The sequence below is a fragment of the Gorilla gorilla genome, chromosome 3 (assembly GCF_029281585.2).
Source record: "Gorilla gorilla gorilla isolate KB3781 chromosome 3, NHGRI_mGorGor1-v2.1_pri, whole genome shotgun sequence".
NCBI lineage: Eukaryota > Metazoa > Chordata > Mammalia > Primates > Hominidae > Gorilla > Gorilla gorilla.
In genome coordinates this window covers 152,944,592-152,959,201 of record NC_073227.2, presented here as the reverse complement: position 1 = coordinate 152,959,201, position 14,610 = coordinate 152,944,592, and the positions used below count along the sequence as shown (strand labels likewise).

Sequence of the window (14,610 nt, the reverse complement as noted above, 5' to 3'; positions counted from 1 at the left end):
CATCAGACTGCAAATTCTTCAGCTTTGGGACTCGGATGGGTTTCCTTGCTCCTTAGCTTGCAGATGGTCTATTGTGGGACCTAGCAATTGTGTGAGAACCCCTGGTGTATGAAAATACCTTCCAAGGAATTTCTCAAAGCGTGAGGATCTTTAAGGAATCAATTTTAAATCTTCTATTTGTACTTACTCTTTTCTCACTTGCTCTGCTTGAGAAGGCCCTCAGGAATAACTTTTTTTCCACCTTAATAAATAAAACCTTATCTCTATCTCTTCTTGAGACTCAATTTGATACATTTATCAAGAGGTAAAACCTTAAAACAAAGGGACTATTTTAAATTTTGATGTTTGAGAAGCCTGTTCTCTCAAGCCAACGTATACTTCTGTGTGACTTGAATTCTTTCCATGTGTTATGCATATAATTGTTAAAAGGGAAGCATGGCACTAGAGATGAGATAGTTTGACCTCTGTTTGGATATTCTGAGTACACACATAATAGCACAAGGGAGCAGGATTTTTGACAGTTTTCATTTAATGCGCTTGGCTTGTCAACTTCCAATATTACAAAAGGTTTTATAGCTTCTGAGGAATAATCCTGAAACAACACAAGGGGAAGACATTGAAAATAGCTTTCACTCATCAGCTTCTCTCTTTATTTATTTATTCTACTTACATACTTACTAGAGTAGTTCTAACAGAATATGCTTTTCCTCTATGGCAACTAACATATCAAACATTAAATACTTTCTGTAGGTTTCACACTTACTAGAGGCCACATACATTTTGTTCGTAAATGTTTACAGATTAACATCATTCTAGTAATAAATACTATTAGTACATGAACACAAAATAATTGAAAGAGAGCATTCCTATAAAGGCCATTTTTGATGCATTTCCCATATAATTTTATTTGTGTTTATTACTTTAATCAGTCTCTCTAATACATTTATATTTTAATTAGCTTTTATTAATATTCACAATAATGATTTAATCCTGAAGATGCTTGGTTAGAAGTTTAGAGTCCAAGGAAAAATTTTAAATATACTAAATTTCATTTTACATAGTTTTTTGTAACATAGTATGATACATTGCACAGAAATTGGCAAGCAAAAAATATATATTATATTAGGATAAAATACTGTAGGCTGGAAGTATGTATTTAGGAGATCAAGGAGAAAATGAGTAATCCAGAATCTCTAACTTAAACAAAATTAATTCATGCATTTTTTAAATGAATTATTATGAAGATATGAAATGGCAGTAAGAATAGTTTGTGTGTTTCTAATAAAATTTACATTTAGAGAAGTTTTAAGTTCACAGCAAAATTGAGTAGAAAGTACAAAGAGTTTCCATATAGCCCCATTTTTTATTATGCAATATTTCAGAGACAGAGAACAAAAATTAATATAACAAATAAGTACGTATATATACATATATATTAGATACAGAGAAAATATGGGAAAGCACAAAAATAAAATGATTAAGTACATTTTCTTGGCCCTCAGAGAAAACTACCATTAAAAGTGTATTCTTTAGGATCTTTTCCTATGTTTGTATAAACATATATATTTTACAAATTGATATTGTACTTCACATAATATCTCCAGGCATTTTTTAGTTAACAATAATCATTTTTCATGGCTATGTTTTTTCAGTTTCCAATACCCATTCCATGTCCACATTTTTCCAATTGTCCTAAAAATATTCTTGTAACAGCTTTTTTATCCCCAAATGATATACAATTTAGTACAGTATCAGATTTTATATTAACATTGCTTTGTTCTCCAGCAAATGCATCCCCACCAATAAGACTGCCAAAGAAAATTAGGATACATAATTAAATTTGAATTTCCAGTGAGTAATAACTATTAGTTTGTTATAAGTATTTCCCAGGTATAAAAATGGATTATGAAAATATTTGTAAGACTAGGATTGTATTTTGTTGTTTTCAGTTTTCATTATCATTGCCATTGTTATTATTTCTATTATTATATTGCTGCTAAATATGTACAGAAAGCATGATTACATTTATTTTACATCTTTCAGATCAGAATTTTATTACTTTTATGGTCAAAATAATTATATGTCCAGGCCCCAAAATAGTTGTCTATTCCTAGTATTTAAATGGATAAAATGCCAGTAGCAGTTAATATATTAAGGTTCTCAATTTCCATATTTTTTGTTGTGATTAATATTTATTTTTTTAAGACGAAGTGTTGCTCCGTCACCCAGGCTGGGAGTGCAGTGGTGCAATCTCGGCTCACCGCAATCTCCACCTCCTGGGTTCAAGCGATTCTCCTGCCTCAGTCCCCTGAGTAGCTGGAATTACAGGTGTACACCATATGCCTAGCTAATATTTGCATTTTTAGTAGTGATGGGGTTTCGCCATGTTGGCCAGACTGGTTTCAAACTCCTAAGCTCAGGTGATCCGCCTGCCTCGGCCTCCCAAGGTCTTGGGATTGCAGGCGTGAGCCACTGAATTCGGCCAGTAATTATATTACTATTCTTAACCTGGATTCAAGGCCTATATATTTCCTAAATTCTTACAAAATTTAACACTTCTATTAGTCGCTTTCTTACTTTTTATTTGGATGACAATTTGACTGGACAACAATGTCATGTGTCCCATTTGTTCTTCCTCAAAACTTTGTGGAACTGACTCCACAGTTTTTTGACCTCAAATGTGCTGTTGGATGTTTTCCCACCTGTTCAAGACCAAATATGTCTTGAATTCTTACCTTCACCTCAAAATTAAGTAAATATGCTAGGTTTTCTCTTGTTGTTTACAAGTTAAATATGTAAGTGCCTTTCAAAATAATTAATGTGTATTTGTTCGGAGGAGACCAGATGCAAGTTGAAACTTCATCAGTTTTAATTTGTTATACTGCTTATTAACGACCCCATCCATTATATTCTTCATTCCAGATGGGCCATCTTCCCTCATTTTCCCCTTTTCATTGGATCAGTAGAGTTCAAGAAAAAAAAAAAACAAACAAAAAAACACCCTTTAGTCTGAATCCTCAGGATTGTAATGTAAGTGATGTTATCTCTTCTTTCTATACTTCACTCAAATAAAGAAATCTCAGTATACACAGAGTGATTTGTTAGACAGTAATGATAGAAGGTTTTCTAGCTTTATTCCTGCAGTTCTGCCACGTGTTGTTTTGCACGTCTATGGGAACAGAATATTTTTTCTGTTCCCTCCATCATTCACGTGAAAACAAAAGTTTGAGAGAGCCTAAATCATTTCCCATCTTTCAGTAAAGATTTGCTTTAAAATTTCTGAGTTTTAGATTATTTTAGTTAGTAAGAGCCATTTCGATTTTAATTGAAGTTAGCATTTATGATTTTTTTGCACTTTTTATAATATTTTCAATGTTTTTTAAAGACATAAAATGGGATAAAATATCTTTATGTTGAATGTTCATTGCATTTTACTTTGACATTATTTTAATTATTATAATTCATCATGGAAGAAACAGAGGCTAGTTTGATAAAATACTTTATTGAAAAATTCATAGTACCACCCTAATCCAGTCTTTCTGACCAACCCTCACCATGACATCTCCTTTCCCTTTATTCATGGCAACCAAAATTAAAGTTTTTTTTTTACTTTACATATATTTATTTATACTTACACAAATATAACACATGTATACATACAAATACATTTAACAGTTTTTAAGAGAACAAGTTAAAATTAGAAAATACTCTGTAAGTTGCATATTATAAACACATGTGCACCTGTACATCTGGCTTATTTGCGTGTTAATACATAGCCATATATAATTATTTTAATAGCCTTATAATATTTTATTGCAGAATTATTAATTAGCTTTTGCAGTAATAACAAATAACTACTGAAGCTCTGTGTATTAAATCAATAAAATGTTATATTTCTGACTCATTTTATACTAAAGCTACAGTCAACTGCAGCTCTGCTTCAGGCTGCTAGTCACTTGCTTGTCTGTTCCATGTACGTTCTCATTCCATGATCAAGGCTGAAGGATAAGCCCCTAAAATGTGTTGTACACATAGCAAAAGGCAGATTGAAAGTTGCTGAGTGAAATCAAACAGCTGAAAATAAAGCTTTCCTTAGACAAGGTATAGGTAACATTTGTCAAATTCCTTTTGCCAAAGTCACATGGCCAAACATTATATAATGAGTCATATATGAATATAATGTAATTATTCTAACCATTTCTCTAATGGTATCCATTCAAGTTGTTTTTGGGTTTTGTTTCTCTGTCTCCCCCACACCTGTTTATTTTATTTTATGTCTCCTTTTTTATCAGTTCATACTACAATAAAAATTTTTAAATATACCTCCTACGGTGACATATTTAATTACATAAAGTAGAGTTGGATGAGCATGATTGCCTAGTAAAAGTCTTTGGAAATCATATAATAAAGAGATACATCCAGAATCCAAAAATGTAGAAATTTCACCCTTTAATATTGTCTATTTAATTAATGACAATGTTGTGAATACTGTGGCCTTTTTTCTGTATTGCTTATATGCCCTTTACTCATGATTCCAAGTTTTCTTTCTTAGTGTAATGACTTCTAAATAGTCTATGCAGTACTGATACTTATAGGTAATAAGGTTAACATTTATTGAATACCATGTGTCATACATAATGCTAATTTATATAATTATAAATAAAGCTGTAAGTTAGCTGTGTATACTTCAATTTTTATCATCATTCTTAAATGAGAATTTCATATATTGTATCACAAAAATAATAAATTAATTCATAAAATAAACCATGCAATCTATCCTAGAACTTACTCTTTTAAATTCAACATGACACTATATGCTGACATGTAATTTTATTGGCATAGCAATCCAACTTCAGACTTACATGTTTTGCATATTTTCTCCTATCTTAGAGTTATTTTTGTTTTCATTTATATAGTCTTTGCTTTACAGAAAATTTATCATTCATTTAAAATCGGTACATAACCTAATCCTCTTGTTTTCATATAATTCCCATACTTATTTTTGAAGAAATAAAATGCTTGTCAGTTTGTTTTACATTTAACTTGCTAATCAATTTGAAATTTACTTTAGAGATTGTATAATTATGTTCTGTTTTATAACCGATATATACTCAATTATTCTAAAACATTTTAAAATAAAGCAGCATAATTCAATTCAATTTAAATTTAATTGAATATCAACATATTATAATTGTTGATATTAGGGTTCTCTCATAGTATATGTTAATGAACATTGAACATTTTCTTCATTTTTTTATGCTATATTTCTTAGAAATTGCAATGTTCTTTTATATGAACTATAAAATTATTGGGACCAGTTTTTAACATAACTTCTTAAAATGTTGTGCAAATATAGTATTATAATTATATTAATTTGACAAAAACTCAACATTTTTATAATACGAAATCATGTGAGTGAGGAATGTGTTTCTGATTTTATTTAGATCTGTTTTCTGCCTTCACCGTAACGCCATAGATTTTTATTATTTGTTTACTTATCTTTATAAATTCTATCTTTATATTTTGTAATCTATAAACTAACTACAAATTTAACCACTAATTAGTGCACTCTATAGAAATGTGTGCAAGCAAAAATGGTATGGTTGATTTGTGCTGTTCATCTTTCTGTATTTGATCAGAAGACTGTAGTTTATTATTCATAACTCCCTTTTTCTAGTAGTCATTCTCTAAAACCCCTTTCTTCTACAGTACCACAGTGAGTTGTGATACTTCTATAACTACGAACATAGTTCTATAACTACGAACATAGTTCTATAACTATGAACATAGTAATTTATGCCTTAATATTTTGATACTTTTTGTTAATTAATATAAACAAATTTGTATGCATATGATTTATCTTCTTGGTATATTTATTTGTATTTTTAATTGATAGTAATTTCAAGAAACAATATATTTTCTTTAATTTTAAGCCAGATTTAATTTAAAAACACAGTCCCCATTTTTTCTTAGGCAGTATTTTTCTGTGGCTGTGGAATTCTAGAAAACATGTTATTTTCCTACAGCAATCAAGGTAAACTGTGGCCTTGGTATTCTCAGGCAGTAATAAATAGAACAATACTGAGAAATTGCATTTATGAAAGAGGTTGATAGGTGGATGAAGTAGACAAGATACATAAGAATGTATTTTCCTTTCTTTTTTCATAACTAATTTTACAAATATACATTTTGATTCTTCATGTGTTTTAAGAAGTATAAACTGTCATATTTTACACTGTTGACAACAATGCTAAACTAATTTTTTCAAGGGAAAACAAATCATAAAATTGTGGAGAAGCAGTAAGTAGTGCAAAAAGAAGTGATTCAGTAGAGGGAAACTGGGAAATAGAATTGGGTTAAAATAATTAAGTTAATGGAGAATTTTTTTTTTAATTTAACATGAGATAGGAAGATTAAACAATACTTGTGACTAAGTATTTTTTTATTTCATTGAACAGTTTATGAGATAAGAAACCATGAATAAATTCAACATTTGGGAATCTGATTTCATAGTCAAATTATTTCCATTAATAGAAAAAAAGAATGAAGTTTTAATTTTCAGATATTTTTGCGAAGGAATTAATTTTATATTATGAAAGTACTCAAAAATGTAATTTAAAATTTTTAGAGATAAAAATAATTTTCTCTGCTTTTATTTAATACATATTCATATACAAGTCTGTGTTCTTGTCAATTAAACTACTTTCCACTTTTCATAAGCATTTTTTACTATAACCCTATTTTGATTTAAGTCTGGTTTTCTAGGCTACAATACATGTACACACACACACACACACACACACACACACACGGAAATATGGTATTTTCAAATGTGGAATGACTTCTAATAATGAGCCTTTAAAAAAGCACTTCTTATATTAAATTTTTACGAAAGCCAACAAAACATTCTGATCATTAGTTTTGATCTGGAATATAATAATACATGTATACAATTCACATGTAATAAAAAGTTCAGCTTTATTGGCAAAATGTATATGATAGACTTCATTATAAACAACAATTATTTTAAATTACTCACAGTTACCTAACAGTTAACTAATATACTTCACATTGCTTAGTTTAACTTTTACATGCTTTACACAATTAAATATGGGTGGCCTTGGATAAGATGTGAAGAAAAAATAAAAATTTGACATGATTACTAATTGAACTGATAGGAAAATTGCTTTATATAAATCTAGATGTTAAATGAGAAATTGCATACAACAGTCACTTGCTACTAATATTAATAAAATTCCACTTTTAAAAAAAGTTTCAGCTTTTATTTTAGATACAGGGGGTACTCGTGTAGGATTGTTATGTACATATATTATACCCAGCTAGTGAGGATAGTACTCAATCGGTAGTTTTTCAAACCATACTCCCCTCCCTTCCCCCTCTAGTAGTCCATAGTGTCTATTATGTCCATGTGTACTGAATGTTTACTCCCACTTATAAAGTGAGGACATGTGATATTTGGTTTTTTGTTCCTGCATTAATTCACCTAGTATCATGGCTTCCAGATACATCTATGTTGCTGCAACTAGACCGTTTCCTTTCACCACATGCAAAAATTAACTCAAGATGGATTAAAGATTTAAATATAAGACCTCAACCTATAGAAGTCCTACAAGAAAACTTAGGAAATACTTTTCTCGACATAGGCCTTGGCAAAGCAGTTTTGGCTAAGTCCCTAAAAGCAATTGCAGCAAAACCAAAAACTATTTTGTTTACCTCCTGAAGTTAAAATTTTTGATGATACAGAATAATATGAAAAGTTTAGTTGTTTCTTTATTTTTGAATTGCTGTCTCCCTATTTATAACACCTCTACTGATGGAAAGCTGTAACTTGTTTCCATTTCAGCAAGGTGATGTGAAAATTAAATGTTGAGATTTAGAAGCTATGATTTTTTTGTTTGTTGCCATAAAATCAGAGGATGAAGTAAAATTTTACAGATGCAGAATTTATTTTGAAATTTGTTTCTGCTACTCAATAACTTTCTGTGGTAAGTTGCTTTTTTTAAAGAAAATAATTATTTTAAAATTGCAATTTTTCACAATGTTGTAAAATTGTTGCAGTTACTTTAAAGTAGCAAGTGATCTCTTTTCTGTTTGAGACATTTAAAATACTTCTGTGAATACCTCAATGTAACTCTGAGATATCTTGGAAATAGAATTGTTTTGAACTCTTACAAGTTTGATTGATATTTCCAAAATATGTTTCAGTACCCTGTAGTTGTTTTGTTTTCAGTAAGTGCAAGTTTTCTCATGATTTCTGGATGTTTTTACTGGTTGTGCTGTTAAATTATCTGTCATTTAATGAATGCAGTTGTGCTTTCCCAGTTCAAAATGTTTAATTGTTTAGTAATTTGTTGAAAGTATGAAATATTTGTACTGCACTACAAATCTTAACCCTGTGGACAATATGTTTTAAAAGATATAATTTGAATTTTATAATTTAAAAAGGTTGAATATTTTTTAGCATTTTGAAAATTAACCATACCATACCAACATTTCTCCATAAGCATTTCTCTTTTGTAATATTACATAGATAAAGAAATAGCTGCCAGTGGATTTTATTTTACATACTTGTAAATGCCAAGGCTAGAGAATGATAAATGTTGAATTTCTTTTAAGTTGTTTCTTACCACAATTATTAAATTATAAAACTCTCAGTAAGACTGCAGTTTGTTGTACAGCTTATACAAATACGGTACCGTTGATAAACTGTAACTTGTGCTTGTTGTTTCAAATTGTTTATTAAATTACTAAAGCTTTCTTTAAAACCAGTAGAGTAAAACTCCTATAATAATGTTTTAGATGAATTTAATAAGCAGCGATTTCTTTACAAACAATAATTGCTTTTGAAAAATAAAACCCCTAATTATTTTTTGTTGTTTTAAATCATTTTTTAGAAAGTTTTTGGTCAAAGTAAAATACTGCTTTCAAGATTAGTTTGTGCTTACAAAATTACAACATTATTTATGCCCATATTTGTTTGATGTGTCATAAGCTTTGACAACCTGGTCAGCAAAACTGACTCTACTGAGGATTCTGTATACAAAGATTCATACTACTTCATGAAATTGAGTTAACCAATGTGTTCTTCCTACATGGACCATCTGCTTTAACCTAGATTTTAAAAAGATTTTTGTTAAGATCAATATCTAGAAAAATATTTGTGGTATTTAATAAGCCAATAAAAGTTCTAAAATAAAAATAAGGGAAAACTATCAGTTCACCATCTTTACCAGAACTGAACTGAAATTATTCATTCGTATTTAATAACTAATAAGCCTAGGATATACTATCATTTAGTAAGGTATTTTGAAGAAAATAAGGAGCATGTATTTTTAATCATAGAATTAATGTAGATAGTAATATAATGGATGAGGAGTACAAATTTAAAAAGGTATATTATTTGGCATGTATTCAATAGATAATAAAATAAGATTGTTTCTAGTAAATTCACACTAAAATCATAATCACAACAGTTAGCATTTCAATGTTTACTGTGTACAGCAATTACTCCCTTCAATTTGTAGGAATTAAGTATTTAATTTTGAAAAGAACACTGTGAGATAGGTATTAATGTCATTCTATTACAAATGAGGAAAAAGGCACAAAAAATGCTAAGTAACTTGCTAAAGTCAAAGCTATTAAATATTAGAACTAGGAAAAAACCTCTTAACCATATGAAGATGGATGTTGAAAATTAATAATATGGATAATACTGAAAAAATTAAATAAACTAATTTAAAATTAAATAAGTTGTTAGGTTAATTAATTAAAATTAGCAATCTGGATGGCACTGGAAAATGAATTTTTGTTTATTTTTGACATATTATAAATGGATTAATTAGTCAGGTATGTCCTTGGCACAAACCCATCAGAAAGCAAGCAATTAAGTGTGTTTGTAAAGTTAACAACACAAAGTAAGAAACAGAGAGATAAATTTTGGGTTGCAGCAGGAATATTCAAAAAGGCAACTCTAAGAGAAAGTAGAATCAAATTGCAAAGCCAAGATGAAGATCTATAGACTCAAGTCCATAGCCTGAAAAAGCAAAAATGGAAAGATAAATCATATTAAGAGATTATTTATAGGTTTTTAATACTTTTTATTTTAAAGAAACGAGTTCTTAGTTTTCCTTATTGATTATTCCATTTAGCAGAAAGAGAGAAATAATTGTGAAGCTCACTGGTGCCCAAACAATGAATATTAATACTTGACTGAGAAAAACTATTGGGAACTTTAGGCACAAAAAAAAAAAATTGTATCATTCTACAATTTCTAATGGCCAGAAAGAGCTTTGCTCATGCCATAAATATACATGTTACAAAGTATAATGTAAGAAAACTTATACTATTTATTTGACGGTATGCTGTTACTAAAATGATGTGAATCTGAGTGTAAAGGCGCAAAGGAATTTTCTGCAAATTTGAATATATAAGTCTTAGGGATTGCTATGGTCTTAATGTCAAAACTTAATCACCAATATAATAATATTAAGGGGTAGTGCTTTTAGGAGACAATTAAATTATAAGAGAGGAGCCATCTTGAATGAGATGCGTGACCTTATACAGGAGGTTGAAAAGAGCACTGTAGGCCTTTTGCCTTTCCATCTCTTAAGCCACACGAGGAGACAGATTTTATCCCTTTTTCCCCCCTTCCACCATGTGAGGATACAGCAAGAATCTTGAAAGCAAGACTGGGCCCTCAGCAAAGAACCTGCCAGTGCCCTGATCTTGGACTTCCCAGGCTCTAGAACTGTGAGAAAGAAATTTCTAGTATTTATAAGTTACTTAGTCTGTGGGATTTTGTTATAGTAGCCCAGAATGAACAAAGAGCTTTAAAGAGTCAAATTTCTTCCTTTTTTTTTTTTTTTGAGACAGAGTCTCACTCTGTCCCCCAGGCTGGAGTGCAGTGGCACGATCTCTGCTCACTGCAAGCTCCACCTCCTGGGTTCACGCCATTCTCCTGCCTCAGCCTCCCAAGTAGCTGAGACTACAGGTGCCTGCCACCATGCCCGGCTAATTTTTTGTATTTTTAGTAGAGACAGGGTTTCACCATGTTAGCCAGGATGGTGTCGATCTCCTGACCTCGTGATCCGCCTGCCTGGGCCTTCCAAAGTGCTGGAATTACAGGCGTGAGCCACCATGCCCGGCCAAAGAGTCAAAATTGAACTTGTATCTGTACTGGCCTTCAGTAACAGGAGTTGAAAGTTGAACTGGTCAACATTTCCACTGAAATAGCTTTTAAAAAATCTTAAAGACATTGATGATTTGAAAGGCAATTTCCTCATGAACAGAGATAAACTTAGTATGAGAGTAAGAACTTGGCATGCCCTTAGAGCATGTACCAATACTAAGCAATGGTGCTCAAGTCCTGTTTCTCTTTCAAAATCCAACCTCTTGGGCTTAGAGGAATAGAAATCAATGCTTAAGTTGAGAAAATGGGAAATCTTCTGAAGGACATCCTCACACCCATGTCGGTGCCCTACTATTACCTGCAGGCTCACAGACATCTTGCTTGTGCCCCTCCATGTTCTCATCTAATCTGCATTCCCTCAGCAGCCCTGTGAGGCTCACCTGTTGACCACCAGGCCTTTAATTTCTCCCCCATGCCCATACTACCTTTCTACCAGTTGTGGCAGCTATTCTCTTAAACTTCAAGAGACTGATTACATTGTTATAATCACTTACCCTTATTATTTTAGCTTTTATTTCTATTTTTCTCCATCTTTAAAATATCTTTTTCATTGAGGAATTCTTCTCAGTTATGGACAAGCAAAAGTGTTTTTCATTCTAAATAATTTCTTCCATTATGTATTAATCCACTTCATCTATTAACTTCTATCACTTGTCCATTTATCATATAAACTTCTCAATAACACACTTTTTGTACTCACTTCTCAGTACACTTCTATCTGATTTTTACCGGCAAAATTTAATTAAATTAAGAAAACTAATGTGCTCCTGTTTATCAAATCCAATTCCTTATATTAAAATTCAGGAACCACATTTAGGACTGTTTTCACATCTCCTTGAAATGTTTTGTTCTTTTTGAATTTATGAAACTTTTGGTTATTCTTTTGGTTGCTTTAGTCATATTTTTGTTTGTTCCAAGTACTTGTATCTTACCCACACGTTGTCAAAAAAACACTCTAAAATTATTCCTCAAGTCTATATTCTTTAAACCTAGCTCTTACATTGGCCACTTTTTCCATCCAAAAAACAAATAGAAAAGTTTAGGACCCTTGCTGGAAAGCCTTTAATATCTTGGGGAGAATATTAACACCTTCTTTTTGAATGATAACTTATTATTATTTTTCAGAACAAAGTAAGTTGGAACTAATATTCTCACAACAAAATTACATATTAAACTTTAAGTTTATTTGCCCTCAAAAAAACGTAATTGTCATGGCTACGAGGAGATAGAAAAAAGAAATTGGAAGGTAATACATCTCATGCTGTTGACTGTTCTCTCACTCTTAGGTGTCTAGGATAGTGGCTCCTCACTTTTACTAGAACCTAATTCTGAAAATAAATAGGAAATAATTAAGTCAAAAAATGTGGGAGAATGCAGAGGAGGGGAAGAGTTTGCTAATGTTGGTGGATTACCTTTCTATTGCTGCTTTAACAAATTGTCACAAATTTAATGATGTAAAGTAGCACCTACTGGATTTCTCACCGTTTTTGTGGATTAGAAGTCTGAGCACAGTGTAGCCCACTTATCTCTCTGACAGAGATGCATAAGCTTTAAATCAAGGTTTTAGCAGGCTGTGTTCCTTTTTGCAGGCTGAATGGAGGAATGTACTTCCAAGCTCGCTGAGGTTTGGGCAGAACTTAGTTAAATGGGACTATTGGACTGAGTTCCTGATTTTTTTTCCTGACTGGCCAGGGATCCTTACCAGCTTCTGGAGATAAGCTGTAGTTCTTTCTCCATCTTGAAAGCAATGAATGCTGGTGATTCATTTTCATGCTTTAAATTTGTCCAACATCTTAAGCTTCTTCCCTCCCACTTTTTTCTGCTGCTTTTGGGATTATGTGAGTATGTTGTACCTACTTGGATAATCCAAGGTAATGTCTCAATTTTAAAGTCTGCTAATTGGTAATCTTTACTATATCTGAAAATATATTATTTGTAATTTTACCTAGATTAGGAGTCAGATATTTGAGGAAAATTGCTAGAATCCAGCTCATCATATCTGGCCAAATCCCATTCTTCTAAGAGGAGAGCTGGAAGATGGAAGTTTTCACTCTATATTGTTTCACAAAATTGAAAGAATAAAGGCAGAAGACTCCCGGAAACTTGTATCATTGTCTCTTGGATTTTTCTTTCTGGAAAACAAGTCTAATTTGCTTATTTTTTCTAATGTTTAAAAACCATTTAGTTTTCAGAATATATGAATATCCTTCGAAACATTTTTACATGCTTTTAGAATAGTTTGATCAAAAATAGCTGCAGAAAAGAGCTGGTTCAATGATGTAATGATATGTTATTTCAAAAGAACATGAATAATATATGTGTTCCCTAACCTTCCAAAAGCTATCTATGCACTAATCAACTTTTAAGCCATATTTTAGATATTATCTTCCCCCCAAATATGTGCATTTTCTTCCCCATACCCCCATATTTCATTAACTACTCATCAATATACTTCCCTAGCCCCTTGTACATACCCCTCCTATATAGAATTTATTTCAGTAATTATTTGTGCAACATTGTTTCACATCAGAATAATACTTTCCTTCAACCAATGGCCATATGACCATATCTTCATCTTTTGTTTATTTTTAAATAAGTGCATAGAGTATTGCAGAGTATATGAATGATAGAGATATAAAATCTCCATGTCAGCTTTGGTTCAATTGCCTTCATAAATAAAGATGCCTATATTTAATATTGAGTGTGAGGAAATAGAAGGAACTATCTGAAATCTGAGTACCTTAACTGATGTTCCTATAGAAGTTTGTAGCATCAAAAGTCTGTCAGCATGAGTCTGTAATAATAATGGTACCAAAGAAAAGATAAATATTAATCACCCCCATTCCTAGTGCCTGCTAATGAGCCAGGTTTTTAAATTATTATTTCACATGTTATAAGATTATATGAGGAAATAAAATATGACCTTCAATGGTATATTGTGTGTGAAAGATCCCTTCAAACAACAGCCAAGATATGATTATTTCAAACAACTCCATGATGTTTCAGCCTTCCAGTTACTCGTGAAATTGGAAAAGACTAGGCCACCAAAAACAACAAAAACCAAAAAGCAAAAAATAATCTCAGAAGATATTTTAAAAACAACAACGAGGTGTGTATATCCCCTGGACACTGTGAAGATTTAAGGGAAAATTTTCGACAACCTTCTCACATGACCTCTCTACAATTATTTTGTTTCTTTTTACCAGCAAACTCCTGCAACTTTTTCTCTCACATACAATTACTATCTTATACTCCTGTCCTGATCTCTTTCAACTGTCAGTTTTTCTGTATTTGATTTGTGAGGCAGACAAGAGGAATGTGATAGGATGAAGCAAGGTGGCAGCCTGTCAGCAGGATTAGCACCTCATAATAGTCAACTACATGTTTGGACAACTGGCCAT

At 31.4% G+C, this 14,610-nt stretch overlaps 1 long non-coding RNA gene across 1 annotated transcript in view; it reads right to left on the bottom strand.

The window, feature by feature from the left end:
* Positions 1-511: 511 nt before the first annotated feature.
* Positions 512-14,610, bottom strand: part of LOC129532951 (uncharacterized) — an 82,656-nt gene continuing 68,557 nt past the window's right edge. The window contains exon 4 of the long non-coding RNA XR_008678927.2: positions 512-592. This is a non-coding gene — a long non-coding RNA (uncharacterized lncRNA). The remainder of the gene's footprint in view (positions 593-14,610) is intronic.